Below are 13065 nucleotides of genomic sequence, written 5' to 3'. Positions count from 1 at the left end.
TCGAGATATGATTTTTCAAAGTTTTTTGTCGTTATTTTTCTCAGCATAGATACATAGGATTCGGGTTATATCTTGAGTATTAAACGATCAATCTGAACAGAAAAACCGGAACTTGAAAGCTGAATAAATAAGCTAGAAACACTAGAACAACTTTTCTGCGTCACTCGAGATTTTTAAGTGCAATGTATCAAAATATTTAGAAAAATCGATTTTTTAAAGAAAATTTTTGCAAAAAAAAAAATTTCTTTCTGAAAGATAAAAATCAAAATCATTAGAGACTTCATAGTTTTATTTGACAAAGATAACAAGATAATTTTCTTCAAAATCTATGGATAAATTATAAAGATATTAGCATTTTTGTAACGATCAATATTTTGGACTCTTTTTGTTAGTTTTTTGAGTTTTTGCCTATAACTTGAAAAGCAAGCTGAATTTGAAAATTTTTATTAAGATAATTGAATTTCCTATCGATATGTATCCTTTAAAAAAAAATTTGAAATTAAAATATTGTAAAAAACTTTAGAAAACATCGATTCCTTTATCTGATGTTTAATTTGAAGGTGAAACAAATTAATTAACCTCTTATTTTGCTATCTAACTATTAAGAAATAAAAATAAACATTTTTAATAAATAAAATGAAAGTTTGGGGCCCCAAAAATATATCCCACCTGTTATTCGAACATACTTCGTATACAAATATAATACACTCCTGATTTATAGTCATTGCTCTAATGCTTCAATAAGGATTGCAATTTGACATAAAAATGGAATAAGAGAGAGCTAAAGGACATCCATGGAACATGATGTTGTTTGACATAAAAATGAGTTTATGAGATGAGAATAAATGATGAACAACTATATTATAGTCGTCTTTTTCTGTGGTAGAGATGGATGTTCTTTGGGAAGCATGTTTTTTTTTTTTTTTTTCTTTTACTGATGTTATAATCATTTTGGGTGTAAAAATGGGTATACGAGTATATGTGTTTTTTTATATAATAATGTTACCTATACAAATGTAATGAAATGAGATGAGTAAGTTCTGAATGTTAATAATTTGTGGGAGAAAGTTTTTTTATGACTTGGTATTAAAGAGTTCGTGGGTGTAGTGAGGCAATTACATGAAATAATAAAACTTATTTGCATTTAAAATTTAATTTTTGTTTGATTTTATAAAAAAATGTATAAAATATTTCCAGGAAAGCAAACATTTTTTAAGAAATTAGAATTAAATTCCCATACCCATTAAGGAGGTTTTTGCGTTTGTGGAAAAAATTAATTCAAGCTTTCGCTTCTGAAACTGATTTTAAAAATTCAACTAAGAATATAGTGAAGATGAGGATGTTTGCTGATGAAATGATGTTTAATTTAAGGAATTGTTCCACTTAGAATTGGAAGGAAAGCCAATAAATTACAAGGAAGCAGTTTTTCGTTTGGTTGTCATGCCATTGGGAAGAAGGGATAAAAGGTGAGTTGACAAATTTGTGAAACCGTGCTCAGTTGGGATAAGGGCAATATTATCGAAAGAATGAATAGGTACTTAAGATGAGAAATTTAGCTAAACAAGTATAGATTGATGATTCGCTGTTTTAAGCAGACAATTTTTTGGTTACATTACACCTTTAAATTTTCAGTTTTGTGGCTACGAAAAGTTCTACTTCTGAGCAGCTGTATGTTTTTCAATTTAATGATAAAATTCATTTCAACCTATGCAACCGATCATAGGTCTACCATACGGTATACCTACGACAATATAAAGCATCCGCTGAAAAAATGCCAATACTTTTGTAAGAGATGAATTTGATTTGCAAATCAATGAATTTTATTTGCAAAAGGGTGAATTCAATTTGCAAGACAGTGAAATAAGTGTGAAAAAGCTGATTCGCAGGACATTCTTGGCTGAAATTCACTATAGGATCGGTTGAAAAAATTTTCAAAATCGTTAGAGCTGTTTTAAAAAAAAAATAAATTTTTTATAAATATTTGTTTGGAAAAAATGTTTTAAAATAAAATTGGTATGCCATTTTGTAGAAATCACTAATCAACAACCAAATTTCAAAAAAATTCAATGTCACGTTTTCGAAAATTTGATTTTTCAAAAAAAAAAATTTTTTTTAAATCCAAAAATTATTTTTTTGGCAATTTGTTTTTTTGGTTTACATTTAAATTGTATAAATGCTTCCTCATTTGAATTTTTTAAACAAAATCGTTGGAGCCGTTTTTGAGATATTTCAATTTAACTAAAATCGGTGTATGACAAGTACCGTTATTTTTGGTCCAAAAAAATTAATTCCAAAAACCCCTCTGGAGAGTCGCCAAATAACGCTACATAACAAGTTTGACATTAATCGGTCCATCCGTTTAGGCTGCAGCTCCTTATACAGACAGACAGACAGACGGACTTCCGGGACCCACTTTTTTGGCATTCTCTACCAACGGAATGTCATGGAAAAATGTTATCTCAACTTTTTTTTTTTTTGTACGAATGCATAATTTGATATATAGTACCTATATCGCAAGTAAAAACAACCTTAGTAAATATGACAATCGCCGCCGGTCAAGCATTGTTTATAAAATAAAGTGGATGGGTACTTCAATGCAGGAACTTAAGAATAGAATCACTGGTCATAGATCAGATATAAATAGTGGACATTCGCAAAAAACAGCTTTGCATTGTATAGACGAAGGACAAAGGCCAGATTTCAAAAACATAGACATATTACAGACAAAAAAACATTATAGTAAAAGGATGTTACTAGAAATGTAACACATTTTAGATAAAGATTATAATGTTAAATGAAGGTCAGATTATGAAGGACTTAGCAGTATTTATACCTAGTTAAATTTTGCCTCTTATTTAACATGAATTTTTAGATAAGATTTGTTTGTGTAATTCAAACAAAAATTTTTTGAATTTCTTATCAAATAAAATAATTAAGTTTTAATATTTGAAATTTCAATGATACGAAACGTTTTTTTTCAAGACTTCTGCTATTGAGTTTTAAGATATTTTACCGGGATCGGGTCAAAATTCTGGCTTCAAAATTCTGCCTTTTTTAGCGAAAATTCTGTTTTTGAAAATTCTGCTTTTTTTCTACTCTGTTTTTCAAAATTCTGCTTTTTAAAATTCTGCTTTTCAAAATTCTACCAGCATTATATTTGAACAAAAAAATTCTGCCAATTCTGTTTTTTTTTTATAGCATATACACTGGCTAAAGAAAAATACACCTCATTAATGTAATTCAACATTGGTACTTTCCTATTTTTTTTTATTTAAGTGTCGCAAATATTGTTTGAATTAAATATACTGACTTTCTTTCAAATAAAATATGTAAACTAATTGGAATCGATGTTGTTTGATACAAAATGTTCCTTTTCTTATTCAAATTTTTGAACATTAATCTTTATTTGATAAATTAATAAATTTTTAATTATTTTCGGAAATGTTTTATATTAAACCTTTTCTTAAAATTTTCAAATTTAATCATTTATAAAACAAAAATTACCTAATACGCATTTAAAAAATGACAAATTTTCAAAAAGATGATTTTACAGAATTCTGCAATAAATTAAAAAAGGGTTTGGAAAATGTTAAAAAGCGCGCGCTTTTTACCATTTTTTTTACCATATAAAAAAAGAGACAAGCTGATTTAACGATTGTTAAGACAACTTAAGAGGTTTAATTTTTTAATATTGTAAGTATAGATTTTTAGTATCTATTTATTTGTTATTTTAAGAAATTTTATTTATAGAGTCCTGAAACCTATTCATACCTGAAACGTCGACTGATGCAAGTAGGAAAATAAGAAAAGACCTGTAGCCCACCAAATTGAATTGAATGAAATTGTCATATTTACTATGAAAATTGCCATGTTAACTACAAAAAGTCGTCATATTGACTGGTGCGATAGTCAATATGACAACCGATTTTTCAATTCCTTTAACGAAAAATTTTAATATTGACTACCAAAATGTAGGAAAAATTTCGGTTGTCATATTGACTATCAATTATTTTAATAATTAACCTGTTGAGGAAGTTGGGTGTCTATTTGAAAGTGTTCAGCAAAAATTAGTTTTTATGATTTGTTTTGAGCAAAGGGCTGTTTTTTTTTTAAGATAAGATCCTTTTATGTTTAAATAAGCTTTTATGCGACTTATTTAATTGGGTCTCTATTATCCTAGGGAGTTAGAATTTAGAGTTTAATCTATTTTGTTGTTCTCTGAGTAGAAATATGTTTTTCTTTTATTCGATTTATCTACCTATTTTATGTTCCTTTAATATCTTCTATAAAAACAAAACAAGAACCTAATCTAAGGTATTACGTATCAATTCAAATTGAATTACAATAAATCTAAACACTTAGAAAGAACATTTCAAAACAAATTTTATCTATAAATATCAAAATAATGCCCTAGGAGAAATTCTCTCTCTACCTACTCTTTTTAACCGTATAAAGGTAAATCCTTCCCTATCTATAACCGAATATATGGTTGACTAGGCTATACCTTCTGTTCTATTGATACCTTTGAGCTGTAAAAATTCTATTATCTATTGAATATAGGGGTGTATTTTTTTTTACCCTTTCAGCTTACATGATGAGATCTTTAAAAGTTCATAAATATTAGAAGAAAAAAACATCCTTGTTGCACATCAGACTTTTCACAACCCTCCCAATCTTCAAATACATTCATTGTGTTTTTTTTTTTTTGCTAAAAGAGAAGAATAAAAAACAACAATAACAACAAAACAAAACAAAAACACCTTTTAACGGCTCATTCACCAAATATTGGCACCGTTATTGTTTTCTCTTCCAGAACGTATGCTGCTTTTCCTATTTCTTCATTGATTTCTCTCCTTTTCCCTATCATTTCTTCGTATAAAATTCGCAAGGAAACTAGTAGCGTTTGCTTAACATCCTCTTTTCTAAGGTGCAAAAAAGGCTATGAAAAGATATAGCTTTACCTTATATTTGTTTTTTGTATATATCCGTGTGTACCTTTACCCCCAGAAGCGTACAGATAGCGAGCGAGGACAAACGTAACGTTTTTTATTTTCCCCTATCCAAAGTCATAAAATTTGTTCGCCAATATATTTTTATATTTTTCCATTTCCGATTTATATATCTGGTTCGATTTTTTTTCGTTTTTTTTGTATTTCACACAAAATTCGATCTGAAGAAAAGATACAAAATTTCGTTCTCCCCCGTCTACTTTTTTTTAGTAATGGGAGTGTTGGTTCTTCCGTTTACCGCATCAAAGTCATTGATGTCGGCAGGATGGCGGACGGAAGTGTATCTTTTCCGCTGTTTTTGCTCGCCATTTACTAGGGTATTTATTAAGTAACTTTGTTTGAAAAAAAAAATAAAGATATTTCGTTCATCTATGGTTGGTTTTGTGGTAAGTTATACAATTATCACAGAGCCGTATTTATAGCTAATTGGGCCCATAACTAAATCTTAAAAAAAAAAATAATACAAAAGTTCGTATTGAAATGTTTAGAATTGGCCATCAAATAAAAATTCTAAAATTATTCCAATTCCTTAAAAATCTTAGAATAACGACTTTTTCAGTTTTCCAAAACTGTTAAACTAAAATAAAATTGAGCTTTTTGTTTAAAATTTTCAAACGCTTAACTTTTGTTTATTTTTAAAAACGCTCCTGTATTTATTTTTTATTTTACGCCTCAGAAGTAAGTTCATATTATAAAAAGAAGTCCAGCACCTACAAGTTCTGATAATTCACATCCCCAACCATCAACATTTACGAGTAGGTCGCATTTTTGAGTGGAATTATTTTTTTTTTTTTTTTGTATCAGCATCCTTAAAATATTTACTTCAGGCTCTGGTGGTGATGAATGTTAATTATTATTATTCTATGGACATATACATAGATTTGAGTTTCTGTGTTTTATTTTGTGGATAAATTGTTCTATTGATAGAATATAAAAAAAAAATCAGACTACAGTCTGAGGCATAATTAATACAAACCCTTCGAAACATTGAAGGTAACATTTACCAAACATAAAGGGAATTCAAAGTAATTTACAGAACCTGCTTTTTGGAGATCATTCCTTAACAGAGGCAGGCCAAGAACTCACAAACAGCAAAACCACCGATAAAAATTGTCTGCTACAGAACTCTTCAAGCACGGGGGTGATTTTTTTGGAAGGTTCATGAAACAAATTATTAACCAACAATGGGCAGAAAGAAATATGCCCGATGCCGGGGTATAACATTCATGTCTTCGGTAACTCCAATTTTTTCGAAAATGAGATTTTTATGCAATCTGTTTGTTTTGACTGAAAATACTTTAATCGCTCAAACCAAGAAATCTTGAAAATCGTTAGTCATTTTTTTAGGAATATATTTATTTGTATATTAAAATCTTATAAATTAAGAATTTTGTAGAAAATATTAATCAACAATAGTTGCAATCGAAGTTTAAAAAAAATTCATCAACTCATTTTCAAAAAATTGATTTTACAAAAAAAAAACTTAAACTTACTTTAAAAATCCAAAAATATGATTTTTGAAATTTTTTTCTAAACATTTCTGTAAAAACAAGTTCGGCTAAATACCTAACGAGAAATTTAGAATTAAGAAATTCAGAAATCAAAAAACGGTAATATGACAGGTACCATTAGGTAATAGCGTTTCAAATTTTTTTTTTTATTAGCCTGAAGTGCAACCTAAGGAAAATGCCCCATTTCTTGAAAGAAAAATAAATAATAACATTTAAACTAATATGTTATATACATACTTTTTAATGGTCAATCAATAACTCCCACATTTTTTTTTGCTTTAAAAGTAAAAAAAGTTCTGAAACCTATTTAATTTTCAAAACTTCTTCAAATTTCACTAATCAAATCTGAGCATTAGTTCCGAAAAAAAAAACCTTAAATAGTTCTAGGCCAAATTTGTTGTATAGAATCTATTTAAGCCCAACAAAAAAAAATTATTGTAGGAATTGTCTTTTTGTTACTTTTTTTATTAAACATTTTGAAAACAGTTTTCAGTCTCCACTCATATTGAGATTGCTATACAAAATAACTTATATTAATTTTTCATGTTTTTAATTTTTTTTTTTTTTTTTTGAAAATTATACCAACTCTGACTGTATTGAAATAGAATTTTTCAACTGTACTCAAACAAGTGCAGAGGGCAGTAATAGGTTAATAAGAAATACTTCAGGCTTAGATACGTATATTAACTGCTTTCTTTAAAATTCAATATTTTTCGTAGAATTTTTTGTCAAAAAAATTTCACAAAATTTTTGGTGGTTCTACTTTTTTTTAAAACTGTCATATTTGAAATAATGGCTTGAAGTAATTGTATTCAAAAAAACTTCTGTGTTTCAATATTAGGGAACCCGTCCAAACAGCTCTGATTTTGATGATCTTTTTTTCAAACTTCGGTAATTAAAAATACTTAAAAGTCTATAGATTAAAGTTTGCCGCTGTTGCCGTTTTGATTTTTTAAATTTAATTGAAGATTTTTGTGAACAAAAAAAAAATTTTTCCAAAAATTTTGCTTAAATTTCATAAATTTATTAATGCCAAAAGATTGTCTAGGCAATTAAAGGAAAACAATTATATGGGAACGAAGGACAATCTTCCATCCTTTAGGCGATAAATACAATTTTCTCACAAATTGACTTCAAACAAAAAAAAATATTTGAACAATACAATACAGTACAATATTTAAATATACATTTTTAAAAAGCTGGAAGCTTATTCATATTTGTAAAATTAAAATTAAGTAAATTCAGGAAATGGTTTTTGAAAAAATGGTAATGAAACTCAGATTAAAAAAAATGATTGAAAAAGTTTTAACATGATTTTTTAAAACTTTTTCGTAACATAAAATGCATTTATTTTTCAAATATTTAGGTCACATTTATTATTATTTGAAATTATAAAAAAAATGTCAATATGTATTACAATTTATGAAAAAAATTAAAAAGTATTTCATTTTCAAAGAACTAAAGAAGTTTTGAAAAAAAAATTAACAAATTTTTTTTAAGTTCAACATTTAAATATAAAGTTATTTTTTTCTTAATTCAATAGCCCTAATTGTTGAAAGTAAAATAGCAAAAGTTTAATGTTCTTATTTGCCAAAGTCTTTGATTAAATCAATTATTTCAATGCAAAAATTCAGTTTTAATCGAAAAATCCAATGAAATTGGAGTAATTTTAAATTTTTTTTTCAAAACTATCATATAAGTATATTATACCATTTCTTTTTCGGAATTGAACTGATCATATCTATGGCCAAAATATTTTTAAAAATAAATTCATATATTATTACGAAAAAGTTTGAAAAAAAGTCATTTAAATTTTTTTAATAACATTGTTTTTTTTTTTTAATTCTAAGTTTAAGGACCATTTTTTCAAAAACTATTCATCAAATTTGGTGGATTTAAATTTTATAGATAGGAATGAGCTTTTGGCTTTTTTAAAATGTGTTTTTTTAATACTGTAGGTGTTGCCGTTGTGTTCAAAATATTTTTTTTGTGTTTGAAGTCAGTTTGTGAGAAAATTGCATTTATAGCTTAAACGATGGAAGATTGTCTTTTACTTCCATATATATTTTTTCCTTAAATTACTTAGAGAATCTTTTGGTATAATTTATTTTATGAAATTTAAGCAAACAAAATGGTTTTGTTCAAAAAAAATTTAATTTTAATTAAAAAAAAAAACAATACGGCAACATCGGCAATTTTTAACCTATAGACTTTAAAGTATTTTTAATTACCGACGTTTGAAAAAAAAGATCATCAAAATCAGAGCTGTTCGGCCGGGCTCTCTAATAATTTGTTTTAGTTTTCGATTCTGTTCGATTCTAAGAATTCTAGCAAGGGGGCCATTTTACTTTGGTGGACCATTTTAGGCCACCTCATTTATGAAGATGAAAACGTAAACAAAATTTGAAAATTGAAAAAAAATTTAATGTGGGTTATATCCATCTGTTCTGACTAAACTTCATAATTTTACAAATCAATGCCGTTACAACAAATTGGACCAAAAAAATACTCCAAATACTTAATCACAAAATCAGAACCCAAAAACTTGTTTAAAATAAAAAAAAAATAAATAATCTGACAAATTTCACTAATTTTGCCAGCAGCTGTGACTAACAAATGCATAGAGACAAAACTGCCAATTACATGACAAAAAAAAACTCATCTTCAATTTACATGAATATTCGCACGAGAAACTATTAAGAGCAACATTAATTCCAAATAGATCAATCATTATAATAAACACCAATAAACATCATTCCATCATTACTCATCTTCATCTTTAAGATAATTAATTTCATAAGTAAAGTAAATTGATTCGATTAGTCTAAAGTACCAAAGTTCTCCTCAGTGTCAAGTATACTACAAAATTATCCACAAAATGGCTATATTCCATTGTCATTCCGAACCGACATCTCTACCCGCAGCATCAATTTATAATTAAAAAACAAAAAAAAAAAACCTCAAGCATCAAATGCATTCGCTTTCTTAATTAAGAAAAGGTATAGGTACCTACACCGACTACGAGCACAAATAGTTTTTATAAGTTGAATGTCATCTCACAGTTGAACTTGTAGTTTCACTTTTCTTAAGAAAATTTCACAAAAAAAAAAAAAAAAAAAAAAAAAAAAAGAAATAAAACTTTGCATAATGTGGGTGGGCAGAAAAAAATAATACTCATACACCCCCGTGTCCCCTCTTAAACATCATCATCAAAGGTCAACCCAACATCATTTGAAAATCAAATTAAATCTTAATTTCTTTTTTTTTCTTCTTTTGTGGTTACTGCTGGCTGGCTAGATAGTATATTTTTGAAGTCACTTTTTGGCACAGAAAATTAAAAGTCGATGTGCTTGTGGTTTTAACTTCCGTTTTCTCTCAGAGGAGTGTGATTCCATCTCTTGAATGATCTCGATTATAAAATCCAAAAAAAATGTTCGTCATCGTCATTTGTCTTTTGTGGTGTGATGAAATGTGCTGATTGCTCCAAATTTTAAGCCAAGCCAACTCAAGACAAGAACTCCTCTTTTTGTTTGTTGAAACGAGGCGAGGGTGACCACAATGCCATCGTTTGGTGTCTCTTAAGTTATAACTTCTTGTTTTTTTTATGAAAATTTGTCATCTTTTTCTTTCATCAAAAAGATGAAAATGTATAAATTTTGTTCTAGTACTTTGTAAATCAATTTCGATAATGATGTACTCTTGTACTGTTGCTCTAGGAAATCTTTTGATAGTTTTCTTGTTTATTTTATTTGATTTTGGATTCAGTTGGATGGAGGTGGTTTCTTCTAACTTAATAAAATTACATTTATTCATGAAGAAATGAATTGACAAAATTACGAACTATGGAAAATAGAAATAGCAATTCTTTATTACTTGTTTCCTTAAAGCTTTTTGTGGAAATTTTACTTCCACGAATCAATCATTCTTGTTAAGGACAACAAAAAAAAAAACGAATAACCTCAGGTCCTTCTTTTATTAACTAATTGCTCGTAGAAACCCCTAACTTAACTTGCATAAATCTTTGTTTTGCCAAACACGAAAATTAAAAGTTCAAAAAAAAAAAAAGTTTATTAAAGTCCAAGTCCGTCCAAGATGATTAATTGAGTTGACATTAATTAATTATTTAAGATGAATCGAATGAAAGATTGTATCAAGAAAAAAAAAAATCTTTGCAAAACTTTTTTATTTAGGCATTTTTATTTCGTTACATTTTTTTCCCTCAAATTTAGCACGTTTCCGGATTTTTTTTTTTTTTTTTTTTTTTTTTTTTGATAAAAATTCATCAGGATTAGACTAAACTTCATGACAGATTTTATTTTATCAATAATTGATTAGGCCTATTGTATAACCTAGACATTCGTCTAAGTTTGTTTGAATGTATAATGCTTTGATGTAAAATCGTAACAATTTTTTTTTTTTTTTGCAAACATCAGTATAATATTAAATTAGGCATAAATTCAAAATGGATTTATATGTGTATTGCCGCCGGAAACCATTAAAGTGACTTCAAAAGATAAAGCTACTTTGTTATTGTCAGTGATCAAAGTTAATAAGAAAAATAATAATAAAAAAAAGAGACTTGCAACGGGTAGATATTATGCCATGGAACATGTAAAAATTTTATATTTTTTTTTTTTTGTAAATTAACTTTTATAAACAAGACAAACCATTTGCGATGACAAGAGAAAAAGAAAATTTGCAAAAAAGAAATGCTTACATTTTTTTTTTGTTTAATCTTTTATAAATGGAATATGGAATTAAAAAAAAAAACAGTAAGCAATGATAAAAAAGAATGAATATTAATCCAGTCAAATAAGGGTTTAACCTCGGAATGAATGTTAGTAGAAATTTTTTTTGCTCAATATCTTCCTTTTGTCATTCTATAACATATCTCAAAAGTCTAGAAAAATCTCATGTCCGCTTGTCGCGATTTCAAGGCCAAATCGCGAAATGGAGATTTTCAAAATTAGCAAAAATAGGCTATGGTATTATATACACATATGATACATTATTTCAAGGTATTTTTTAATGCTGATTCCAAAAAATCTAAAATCAAGACAATCTGACGTCTCTGAAAAAAGTTATACCTGTTTTTCATCTGTCAACTCATATTATTATAACAGTTGCAAACTTACTGCCGAAAAACCCTTAAAAGTTATGGTAGATGAACCAAATTTTGCATGAAGATTTTAGAATCCATAATTATTAAAAATCAAAACTATCCATTACAAAAAATATATATACCTACGAAATAATGGTATTTTTTTATGAAGGGGCAAATTTTAGGATATGCACTAAAGAAGATTCTTGTTCATCTTAGGAATAAGTGCTAATAGGCTAATTTTTTCATTTTAATCTTTGTTTGGATATTCTTTAACTACCCTCAAAAATCTAAAAAAAATCTCATGTCCGCAAGTCCTAATTTTCTTGGTTGAAAATAAGGTGCAGATTTTAAAAATTTAATAAGAAAAGTTTAAATTTTTATATGTATACCAACATAAGCGACATGATTTAAAGGTATTTTTTAACACTTATTCCAACAAAACTCACAAACAAGTCAGTCTGACCATCCCTGAAAAGTAATGCACCTTATTCATGTTGATCTGACACAAATATCTGAAGTGCAGTTTTTCAATTTTTTAAAATCTGCACCTTATCTTTAAACCAAGAAAATTAGGACTTGCGGACATGAGATTTTTTTTAGATTTTTGAGGGTAGTTAAAGAATATCCAAACAAAGATTAAAATGAAAAAATTAGCCTATTAGCACTTATTCCTAAGATGAACAAGAATCTTCTTTAGTGCATATCCTAAAATTTGCCCCTTCATAAAAAAATACCATTATTTCGTAGGTATATATATTTTTTGTAATGGATAGTTTTGATTTTTAATAATTATGGATTCTAAAATCTTCATGCAAAATTTGGTTCATCTACCATAACTTTTAAGGGTTTTTCGGCAGTAAGTTTGCAACTGTTATAATAATATGAGTTGACAGATGAAAAACAGGTATAACTTTTTTCAGAGACGTCAGATTGTCTTGATTTTAGATTTTTTGGAATCAGCATTAAAAAATACCTTGAAATAATGTATCATATGTGTATATAATACCATAGCCTATTTTTACTAATTTTGAAAATCTCCATTTCCCGATTTGACCTTGAAATCGCGACAAGCGGACATGAGATTTTTCTAGACTTTTGAGATATGTTATAGAATGGCAAAAGGAAAATATTGAGCAAAAAAAATTTCTACTAACATTCATTCCGAGATTTACCCCTTTTTTCTCCTTATTTGACTGTATTATATATTAAAAATTTTGTTTGTTTGTGTGTTTTGAGTTATATTTGGCTGTTGAAGATGTAGATAATGGGAAGGGGTTTTAGAAGTATGAGTAGAACTCAATTTTTAAGTATTGAAAAAAGAAGTTTTGGTTTTAAGGTTAAACAACTTCATTTTTATTAATTTTTTTTTATGAAAAAAAAAATGATAGTTCTAAAAATAAAGTTTAATATTTTGATGAACTTTAATGAAAATGTTAAACGT

The 13065-nt window shown here is 27.3% G+C and overlaps 1 protein-coding gene across 18 annotated transcripts in view; it reads right to left on the bottom strand.

Annotated features, from left to right (window-relative positions):
- LOC129913044 (protein lap4) overlaps window positions 1-13065 on the bottom strand; it is a 335223-nt gene that overhangs the window by 152462 nt on the left and 169696 nt on the right. The gene's annotated exons all lie outside the window — the stretch shown is intronic.

The sequence above is a fragment of the Episyrphus balteatus genome, chromosome 3 (genome assembly GCF_945859705.1).
Source record: "Episyrphus balteatus chromosome 3, idEpiBalt1.1, whole genome shotgun sequence".
NCBI lineage: Eukaryota > Metazoa > Arthropoda > Insecta > Diptera > Syrphidae > Episyrphus > Episyrphus balteatus.
Note: the sequence above shows the minus strand (reverse complement) of the source record. Positions and strands in the feature narration are given on the sequence as shown.